The sequence below is a fragment of the Corvus moneduloides genome, chromosome 4 (assembly GCF_009650955.1).
Source record: "Corvus moneduloides isolate bCorMon1 chromosome 4, bCorMon1.pri, whole genome shotgun sequence".
NCBI classification, from domain to species: Eukaryota; Metazoa; Chordata; class Aves; order Passeriformes; family Corvidae; genus Corvus; species Corvus moneduloides.
In genome coordinates, this window is record NC_045479.1 from 43,188,742 (window position 1) to 43,200,292 (window position 11,551).

At 39.4% G+C, this 11,551-nt stretch overlaps 1 long non-coding RNA gene across 3 annotated transcripts in view; it reads left to right on the forward strand.

Annotated features, from left to right (window-relative positions):
• Nucleotides 1-418: 418 nt before the first annotated feature.
• The window catches only part of LOC116443162, a 29,200-nt gene continuing 18,067 nt past the window's right edge, over nucleotides 419-11,551 (forward strand). Inside the window, exons 1-3 of one of the 3 annotated variants that reach the window (XR_004239764.1) lie at nucleotides 419-502; nucleotides 4,376-4,518; nucleotides 6,888-7,015. This is a non-coding gene — a long non-coding RNA (uncharacterized LOC116443162). Of the gene's footprint in view, nucleotides 503-4,375; nucleotides 4,519-6,887; nucleotides 7,016-9,009; nucleotides 9,175-11,551 lie in introns of all 3 variants that reach the window. The other 2 variants (XR_004239765.1, XR_004239763.1) reach the window with 2 other exon arrangements.

Genomic DNA, 11,551 nt, shown 5'->3' on the forward strand with positions numbered 1-11,551 from the left:
ATGATAAGCATGATAGGCAACTGGAGAGCCAGCTGAGATGTGCTTAAATTCTCACAGAATCATGGAATAAGCTGAGTCGGAAGGGACCAACAAGGATCATCAAGTCCAACACCTGGTGCTACACAGCACCATGCCCAAGAGTTCAGTGGAACTCACCGCCTATTTAAAAGGTAGTGGAATGCTCCTGTTCTGCACAGAAGGAGCATCAGCAGGATAAAACACAAATTTACAGACAGAGACTACTCAAGAGAGCTACATCTCCAAAACTGAGCATTATATCGAGCGCACGTAGATACTGGAAAGCAGCCTATTGTTCTGTCTCTAGACACAGTAAGAACTGGGAAGAGTAACCCTGGTCTTGATCAATATGTAAAGATTCAAAAACCTGGGGAATCATTCCTGCTTTGGGTGATTTTTTTCTAGATGTGAAGATAAATCAGATCTTGATAAGATATATTTCATAATTGTTTGGGAACAAGAAATACCAAGGCCAGCAGATCAGGTATGTATGTTTTGGTTGTGGTTTTGGGGTGATTGGGGGGGAGGGGCATGTTTTTGTTTTGGATTTTGTGTTTCCTTTAAAAAGCTCCTATACTGTAGGACAAAAATCCTTAGAGATATAAAAATATATTTCCAAGACATCATTAATAGAAGAGGTAATGTATCAGCAGATTATGAAACAGAGAAGAGACTGGAACACAAGTAATAAAAATAGTCCTGCCATGCTCAAAAAATACCTCTCAATATTAATTTAGGTAGATCGGTGGCATTTAGTATTCTAGGAGTTCAGTAGCTAGATTTCACTGGGAGGAGATGGTCACAAAGTATTTGTCCAACTATGGCAAAAAAAAATCATCCCCTAGCTATTGAAGAGGAGATTTTGTGGCAAAAAATATATGTGTTTGATATTCTGTATTTATTGAGAATTTTTTTTCTTTAAAAAGAAGTTTGTTTGGCTTGGAGAACTGTGGCTTTGCTGGCTTACATTTGGACTTAGCTCTGTACCTGAAGTACAATCCCAAATAATATAAACAGTTGAAGCTGTTCAGGTTATTAAGGTATAACACAGAGGATAGTATAAGGTAGGATGAAATTATATAGGAACATAACTAGACACTGGTAAGTTCTGAAATCAGTTCATGTAGCAGATTTAAAGTACAACAACAAATAAAAGACTAAAGAAAGCATATAATAAAGTAAGCATATAATTAAGAAGTGTCTTGTGGGATGTGTCAATATGATAGAAAGTGATTCCTTGACCTATAGAAATAAAATTATGTACAAAATTTGTGAAAAGATATGTTTTTGGGGAAAGTTTTTGCCTATTCACTTGCTTTCTTAAGGGCCTTTCTTAATAAGCAAAATTCAGAACAGGGAATAGATACCATCAAAACAAAGAGTTTGACATTCTTACACAATTCCAGCAGAAGACAACTGTCCTGACATTCAAGCACAGTTAGTGCCAGACAAAGCTGTCACCTGATGCTTGTAAGCAGGGCCTCGGGAGCACACTTGCACAGAGGCAGAATGATCACTTGAGACTCGAGCATAGGTTTCCAAACCATGGACTGACTGAGCAGTGGTGTGCAAAAGCAGAAAAAGGATGTCTAGTTTTACTGCATGCAAGGAAGGATATATGTTGCTTTTTTTTTCCTGAGGGAGACCAGGTTTGATAGAAAAAGTTCATGAGTTTTGAAAGATGACTGCAAAAAATAAGTTAAAAAAGGCTTCTGAATTTTAGAAACTTTCAGTTTCAGCTGTATGATTTACAAGCAGAGATGGAAGAGGAAAAGACTTTGTGGGAACAGGAAGCTTGTTTTAAGCTTGGGATAGAAATGAAGTAGGAAGACATTCAGGTCCCATACTGGAGCTGGGTGAGCCTGTTCAGAAAAAATTCTTCACGAGGTGTGACCTCTCTCAGAGGATATGATCTGTCACTGCAGAAGCCACAACATAAAATCAAACTGCCAAAGATAGTGATGGTAATTAATATCTTGCCCTTATAACAACGTTGAAGATCTTTCTGACACATATTATACTGTGTTTAAGAACAACAGATTTCATCCTGTGTTGATTTCTGGTTGCAATTTTCTACATCTGGTAGTGCCAGAAACACAAATGTTAAACACAAAATTAGGTCAGCTAAGTCTGTGGTTAAGTTACAGGGTAGTATCCTTGAATCTGATCCTTTCACCTGTTCCAGTGTTGTTCAAGTGAAATCAGAAATCAGATCATTAAACTCTTTAGCCAAAACTCTTTAGCTGCTGTATGCTGTTGTAAATACCGTAAGAGATTGGGTGTGGAGTGCTGTATAGATATATATGCATATATATGGAGGGAGGATAAAGCTAGGCCCAATATATAATTTTTTTTAACAACATAGAACTGGTTTTATGTGTATGTTATTGAAACTCAAATAAAACATAAGAATATGGGCAAAAACATAGGAATCTTTGAGGAATTTTGCCTTATTCTGGGGATGTGGTAGGTAAGCAAAAACAACTGTGTAAAGAATAGAAAACATTTTCAGAGCCTTCATCAAGAGAAGACAGGAAAGAGGTGGATCCTGTGTGCCTGTCTTCTAAAAAAGAAAAAGCTGGATACCAAAAAGGATCAGAGGAGGTTCTGAGCAACAAGACACAGAGGAAATATATAGTAGTGTGCACTGTCTCTTTGTAAAGGGTTGTTGAAGGGCAAGTAATGTGTAACTTAGTGTTGTGAGGCAGCACCTCTGGAACATTCTTGTAAAACTGGTTTGACGTCTGTACACAAGGAGAGCCAATATGGACATAAGGACAAATGTAGACCTTTCCTCTTCCTCTTCAGATCTTAGAAAAATATTTGTAGCTTGCTTCATAAATAACAGAGGTTTGCCTTAGAAATTAGTCCAGGACAGAAGTCTCATTACCTGCAGTAAAGCTGCACGTTCAGGGCTGATTCCTGGATCTGTGAAGGCCAAAGAAAGTTGTTGTGTCCACTGCAGCTTCTGCCCTTCTAGCATGGCCTGGTTTTCTGTCAGGGAAACCCAGGTGTGGCTGGTCTGTGACAAGATCCTTTCTTGGATATGTACTGGGGAAAATGCTAACTCTGAGTGATCAATGGCGCACACCATCCCTTCAGGGCCAGTGCTTGCTCAGAGACATTAACAGAGTTAGAGACATTAACACCTAAGAACATTACTTTCCCCTGGAGGCTGCCCAGTTTCTGACTGTTTAGTCTAATCCTTAATTTTTGGTCCAGTTCTAATGAACCTAATCTGACAGCACCTAAATTATTTCTTCTGTTTCATTACCAAATGTACTCTTCTCAGCTCAGCAGCTCCATTCCCTGAAGCCCTGCTAATCACCAGTCCTTTTCTCCTTGTTTTGTTTATTTCACTTAGGATATTTTTCAATCCTGTTTTCTTCTCTACAAGATCTGTACCACAATTTGCTCTATCATCCATTTATTTGTTCCCATTTTTCCTTGATGAGCCTAGGATTTGGATCTTGTCTCCTCTTTTAGGTCAATGCTTAGACTTCACCTCCCTATTTCTTGCAGGCTGGAGAAGCAGGGTGTACCACAGACAGCCTGTGAAGAGACAGATACCCTCTTATTTTTTCCAGTTCTAGCATCTGTGCAATCCCACTCCTACTTTCCTGATGGTGAAAATTGCTAAATGGAAAATCTGACTTTCCATTTAGTGACTCCGTATCTTTAGTTTACATTTAGGTTATATGAGCCCATTGCTGAGCCCATGACTCACTGCAGAAGCTGTGAAAGAACATATGGTCTAGAAGCACTCTGAAGATATGAGGGGACTGAGCACAGTAAACTGCCCCACAGATCTGGTGCCTGCCCTGGTTGGTCTGAAGCTGTAATAAATTCAAATGTGCGAATCTTTGTTTCCTCAAGTTATTATTAAGCTTCTATAGGTGCTGTCAGGCCCCTGGGAGCACTAAGAGGTCTCAGATACCCTATCCAACCTCAGCTAGGGCCCTTCACCCTCGCCCTGCCCGGGACTCTGATTTAAGCTTGGGCTGGCAATCTGGATTTAAGGTATGACATAATAGTGCCTGTGTTAAGACCTTCTTCTGGCCTTGTCTCCTGGCTGGATTCCCTATACAGACTCCAGCCCTAGTTCCTCACTTGCTTTGTCCGTGACTGTCTGAAGACCCTATTAGCAACCCTAATATAGAGCAGAGCAACCACTGGGAGCAATATCACTTGTGACTTCTCAGCCCTGAGGGAGCAGCTATCCATTGCTGAGCCCTGACACCCATGTGACTAGTCTGAAGGTCAAAAGGAAAAGGCATATATCAAATGCGAGTGTTAAAACAGAGCAATGATACTAAAAGAGTACAGAATTATCTCAATTTATCCTTTCTTCTGGCAGAGCTTCCCAGTGTGCAGCTCCATGGCAGCTTTAACATCACGAGGAAGTTATTTATGGAAGGCACTGTAGGTGGGAAAAAGAAAATTCCATCCGTTCGAAGAGCTGGCTGCTAATGCAGTTACTCAGAATGCTAGATATCTCTGGTAGGTGTTTGTCTTCATGGCAGATTTCTGTTTAATGTTGTACTACTTCCTGTGGTGCACTGACTCTCTCAGCCCTGCACTTTACTTTACTGACCTTGATTATGCACCCTTTTTGTGGGTAATAAGTGCAGGCTTCAAAAAAACCCACATCATTGTACTTCTTAATTCCCTAGCCAGTTCAAGATCCTTTCTCTCACAGAAAGTGTTTGAGATTAGTATGAGACTTGGGTTTGCCTGAAAAACTAATGAAGCATTTGTACCTTTGGCTTGTGGGTCTTTTATTTAATTTCAATCCTTCCTCACAGCTTGGATCATGGAGCTGGAGCCAAGGGAGCAAGTGGGCATGCCTTCAAATTGTAATTTGCCTTCAGCTTTTCCTGGCTCATGAATGCAGTCCCTGAGTGTCACTGCTGAAGTGCTCCTATTCATGCTGTGTCTAACTGAGCACTTATGGCATACTGGTATAGGCACCTCTCTTTGTTTAGAAATGTGTACACTATAGTTTTGTACAAAAGCTATTACACTGGGTAACTCTGGATTGTCTGAGGGGCTGGATGTTGTCATATCTAAAGAACTTTTCTTCCTTCTGGTTGCAAAACTTCCATTCAGCACACTTCTTACTCTTTCTGATTCTTGTAATCTTCCTCTCTTCCGTCATCATTGTTTTGCCTACTTATTATGGGTAGGAGGCTATTACTATATTTATAAATGATGAATTTTCAAAGAAGAGAAGTTTTGGATTTTTTCTGTGATTTCTTCTATGGTTTACCTCATTTGCTGTTTATATCATCTAATCTTTCCAATCATATTATTCTACTGCATGTCTGATCATATGACTGTATCAGTTTACAAAATTGCGATCCTCTTCTCCTTAAACACAAGAAGGGTAGTGTGCAACATTTAGTTGTCATCTAGTGAATAAGGCTTTTTCTTAACACTTTATTTTTTTTCCTTTGACTTGCATTTTTTTCCCCCAAGCCTTCAAGCAGAAATAGAAGCAGCTGTTGAAGTGTAACTTCTCTTTCCACATTTTTTCTCTTTATAATTAAAGTTGGTTTGAACATTCAGTATTTATATCTGAATTTCACTCTCTAATGTGGGATTGCATCTCAGTTGGAATGATCTCAGGTGGAAGATTTCACCAAGGGAGATCTCACCCCGTATAAAACATATGTGATATGTATTAGGAGGGAGTGGTGTTAGCAGATCTCAGTGAAATACTTTCAGATAGTAAGATGCATCTTTGTAATGACTGCTTATGAATGATTACACTGGGTTCCAGGGCAACAGAAGGTTTATAAATTTGTGGAGGGGGAGTTTATTTTTTATTTTGCATTTTATTTTATTTACAATCAATAATTTACTTACAAGAATGATGGAAGAACCATTAGGCCATTACAATTAGAAATTCCAGTGATTCGCAAAGGATTCTTCCCATGTGAGTGGAGTCCTACTCGACATTCTTGCTGTCCATAGATTCAGAAGTAAGTAATTTTTGGGATAGGGATGTTGAATACTTCTGAAAACAATGATAGTTACATGAGTCTTTGCAATCTGTTGGATATGAAACTAAAATGTGCTTTCATCACTGTGGCCTATTGCAGCATCTTTAGTATGGCAGGTAGCATGGTGTAAAAGATCTCATTCACCCTCCTTCCCTTTAATTCTCTTCAACCCACTGCAGCAGATCACACAGCCTAGGAAATGATGTGGTAGTAGTGCCTCAAAGAAGAATCTCAGAAGATCTGAGGGATCGTAGCTTTTAGAGAGATTGGGAACTTCAAACTTCACTAGATTACTGGGGTAAAGCCAGTTACTAGCATTGACATCTGACCTGCCAGAAACGTGTCTATCTCAAAATATTTAACATAATTTCTCACATTTACTTTCTGAATCACCTGTTTTTTCACAGTGTATTTCCAATGGCATCTGTATCAAGTAACCGGGAAGGTTCAACCTATGAACATTAAAGATGGGTGACTACAGGATTTTATATTTGCAGAGGAGAAAGGATTTAAAATTAGTTGCCTGCATCCAGTTTCCTAGTTGCTTTTCCAATATTTATTCTCATAGCATTACCTCCTGCTATTTCAATTTACACTGCCAGTTCTGGAAATTTCTGTTTCTCTGTAAAACTCCCGTAAAGCCTGGCCCATTTCTTTGCCACGTAAATAGAGCATTTACAAAGCTGAATGTCTACTGCGGTAGTAGCTGTTCATATTTGATTTTGTCTGAATATCAGAGTCATACTGAGCAAGGTGGGAGGGTGAATGTACCCTGTGCATTTGTAATGGTTTGGAAATACAGTCATATTCTCTTTCATTTACTGAACTGGCTTTTTTTTTTTTCTTTTTTGGTCTGGAATGCAGAAGAGAGGCTGCTCTTCCCATAACACTCTGGAACAGCAACACAAAGTCAAAGAACTGATTTATGCCTTATTTCCACTAAGTCATGCAAATTGGAAAGCTTCAAAAGCCTTAGCAATCTGATGCAAATGGTAAGATTATTGTTGGAAGCTGATTTCCATGTGTATATACTGTATGCATGCCTTCAGACAATATACAGACCTCTATAAGCAAAAAGAAGTTGCATGCATTTATTAATGACTAAGGACAGCCTTGTTTTCAAAGGGGAAGCAAAGAAATAATTTTGCCATGAACAAGCACATGTGGAAGTAAAAAGAAGAAAAGATTAATTGATCATTTTCTGTAAGATGTATTCATGTTTTTTTGGAAAAGAATCAAAAGAACATATCTAACAAACCCTGTATACAAAATAGGATTAAAACTGACTGTGGTGATTTAGCCCCAGTGAGCAACTAAGCACCAGCAGCTGCTCAGAAGGGGGAGATAATTAGAACAGTAAAAGTGAGAAAACTTGTGGGTTGAGATAAAGACAGTTTAATAGGTAAAGCAAAAGCCATGAACACAAGCAGAGCAAAACAAGGAATTTTTCCGCCACTTCCCATGAGCAGGCAAGCGTTCATCAGGAAAGCAGGGGTCCATCATGCATAACTGTTAGTTGGAAAAACAAAGGCCATCACTCTGAACATCCCACCCTTCCTCCTTCTTTCCCCAGCTTCATATGCTGAGCATGAAACCACATGTTGTGGGACATCCCTGCAGTCTGTTGGGGTCAGCTGTCCTATCTGTCCCCTCCCAGCTTCTTGTGCACTCCCATCCCACTCGGTGGTGGAGTGAGAGGCAGGAAAGGCCTTGACCCTGTGTAAGCACTGCTCAGGAATACAAAGGCATCTGTGTTATCCACATTTTCCTGCGCAAGTCCAAAACAGCCCCGTTCACAGCTACTGTGAAGAAAAGTCATTCTATCACAGCTAAAACCAGCACAATGCCCTCGAAATTAATATACAAAATACATTTTTTATTGCTGAGGGAGCTGGGGTTCTTTATGCTGGAGAAGGCTCAGAACAGACCTTATTACTCTCTCTGGTGAGTGGTGCCTTCAGTGCAGGTATCTCGGGGCGCAGCTGCAGTGGGAGCTGCAGGTTGAGTTCTGGGAGCCCGAGACAAGAGGCCATTAACTCCTGACCCTTTGCATAACAAAGGGGCTGGGGACCTGTGGCCTGACCAGGTGACCAGGCAATAGGAGACACAGCAGGAGGCGTATAAAAACCCAGAGATCACTTTGTTTTGTTGATCCTGATCTTGTTCCTTGTTCTAGCAGACCCCACACTGTTATTCTTTTCCCTGGCCCATGTATGTCATACATATAACTGTTTAAAACTCCAGCTGTCCACATACACTACACACAGTGCAATCCTTACTTTATTGTAAGAATATTGTAAAATTAGCAAAAAGCATAACTACATTGCATCACTACTCATACTACAACTAGGTTTTTATTCTGGGTTTACAGTCAGGATTAAAATGCACCTAGAAAGAAGATTGCATTTTAAGTAGGGTCATCTGTAGAATCATGGAAAAAGTAGACGTGTGTTTTGGAAAGCTACTCACTGATTCACAAAGAAAGGGGACAAGACCATTGGAGGGGTATGCAGATGCAAATCAGAAAAGGTAATTTAAGAAGACCTCAAGAGGAAGTCTTCTCTGTTCTTAGAGGCTTTGCTCGCACCACTAAATAAAACAGAATTACCTTGTGGAATCAAGCACTAGTGTGTGACTGTATGTATAATTTCTTTATTAGCACAATGACTAACTGGCAGGAGTTAGAATGAAGTAGAAATATTTCAGAAATTTGGTAGATTTTCTTCTCTCTCCTTTGGAAAGGAGAGTGTTTAAGCAGATGAATATGAACTAGAGCATAGTGGCACATGTAACTTCAGGGTTAGAAATTTGCCCCAGCCTCTTTTAGTTTCTTTTGTAGATGTAATCACAGGCCTCAGGAAGGGAACAGAGCATGGATAATCCTGTGACAGCATTGCTGTACTGAGAAATGGATAGTAAAAAGTGTAGTCATTCAAGGTAAAGTGTTGATTAAAGATCTGATTTCAAGCTTATCCTGCATTTTCAGCACTCCTATGAAATTCCATGGGGGCTTTAGAGGTGCCTTCTATGCAGACCCTAAGGAGAACAAACAGCTGCCTGCCCTTATAGTGCATCACTTCTAAATACTAATGGGATTTGCTAACAGGAGAAAAATAATTTGCACCTGTCTATGCCATCTTCAGAGCATCTGGTCAGTTTAAACCAATTTACATCAATATTCAAAAAGTGTGAATATTGATGTAATATTACACTTTGAAATTGGTCCATTCATTATTTATAATGGATGTTGCTATGTGCCAGTTTCTTTATGGACTGGCTAGAAGGAGGTTTACTTGTTTCTATTGACCTACAGTAGTGTGGGAATTCTGGATTTTGCTACAAATCTGCATGAAGAACACACTTTCCCACTGAAAAAAAACTGTTGATAATTGAATAAAATGAAAATTCTGGTTCTAAATTATTTTTTCTGCATACAATTTTTAATTGGGACACAAAATAGTCTTGAAATATTGTATGAAGTTAAGTTTCACAAACATTCACCAGTTTAGGCATTTGGAATGAAACTTTCCATCCGAAAGACTTGTCTTAGCCTAAATTTCACTGGAAATCACCGGTAAACTGTGCATGGCCATTTTCTAGTACAAGGCTGAAGAAAACTGCATTTTCCTTTCAAGTTAAAAACAAGTAAAAGAATTGCAGTGGTGTTGCTGTCAAGCTTTAGTAACTCAATATGGAAAAGGTGACTTGACATTTGGCACCAGAGCAGGACTGCATTTTGAGTGTGCCATTTACCAGCAAGTAGCTGTGAAACCTACTGGCATAAATTGAATCTGTAGGGCAGATCAATATGCTGGATGAAAAGTCAGTGATATGTTCTATGAAGTGTGTATTATGTCCAAGAGCAGAGGCTGTGTCATGGATGAGTTGCCAATCATTTCTTCAATGTTCTTGAACATCAGGAGTATGTCTAGTGATTCTTTGATGTTTGGTTTATTATTTTAAATCAGAAGGCATGTTCATCACTAAGACAGTAAAGTCAAGTGCTGAAAAATTAGGAACTGATAGGGTTTATGTTTATTTGCAGCCTTAACCAAATACATATATATTAGGAGAGTATTTTGTTTTGTGTGCTTACAGTGTTTTGTTTTGGTGGGATATTTCTTTCATTCAGTGCTCCTGGTAAGCCTGATGAATCATCAGGGTGATTCCAAACCCTAACACACAGAACCACTACTAAACTTAGAAGATAAGTAGTGACAAGACAGGGTACAGGAAGAGTACTTAATGCTGATTGCCTTAGAACTGTAGTGTGATTTTAGGCAAATCAATGAGACCATGTTTTTATAGTTGTGATCCCTGCAAGTATTTAGACTCTTAATCAAGAACAAGTCTGGGCTTGCACGGAGGCCCACAGAGATCCATGAGATCTTCAAAGCACCTTTCTGACTCCCTGAAAATTTCACAGACAAAACTGCAAACAATGAACTTGAGATTAAGTCTTGACTTACTCATTAGCTGGTTGCCTAGTTGCTTGTCCACTTTGAGCCAAGAGTAGGATACAACGCTCTGAAGGATGGAGCCCCTCAGAGGTATCTTAAGCGGGATCATTACGGGGATAAGTGTATTGAAATGTACTTCCAGTAGGAGACTGGCTCTGGCATTTCCCAACTCAGCAGGCCTAAATTTTGCAACTCTTGAATTTTATGAGCATTGTGAAACTGAGAAATATTGTGGAGCTTTATAATTTAAAGGTAAAATATACTCAAGTGAAGAATTTTATAATTTATATTTTAGGGAACAAGGGCTTTTCCTAGTTTTTTTGCAGGTTTGCTGGGGTTGATTTTCAAAAGTAGGAGAATTATTACTTTCTTTTCTTTCACCCTTTACTTGTTTTCTCATTTAAGTTTGGGCACCATGTGGGATGTCCTTTTTCCATTTGTTTGGTTCCATTCACAGTAGGTTGTTCTGGTCCTTTCTCCTTCCAAAACTTTCTACTACTCAACGCTTGTAGTATTAATTTTCTGATTGAGTCACAGCTTCTGCTCTGCAGTGTTAAACAGTGTCATCGCAGAAGAATATCGAGAGAAGGCCAGTGAAGAGAAGGTGAAATTAGTGAAGTGGAGACAGGAGGATAAGGCAACTGGTGTCTACCACAAACTGGGTCCTTCTCAGTGTGCCTGGAAACTAATGGAACAGTGCCAGGAAGTGAAGTCCTGCAGTCTTGGGCACTCTCCCTGTTTCCCCAATAATTGTTGAGTCTGTAAAAATAAAGACTTAGCTTAAGGTGCACTGGCCTTCCTACCTGCTGACCTTGTCTCCCTTTGTGTGAACAACTGATTTGTTGCTTGCTATTTATCAGCATTTCAACAGATTCTCAAGTACTTTTTATTTTTTTCCATTACTAGTTAGAAAACTGTATGCACTGAAGCATAAGGTGAAATCTCATCTTTGGCAGTTACTTGGAGACTTTCAATAGTTCTCCTTAGTAGTTCACTATATAAGCATGATTATCCCATTAGGAAGAGCCCTGGCAGATTACAATGGCTACTGTCTCTAATTCATGCCTG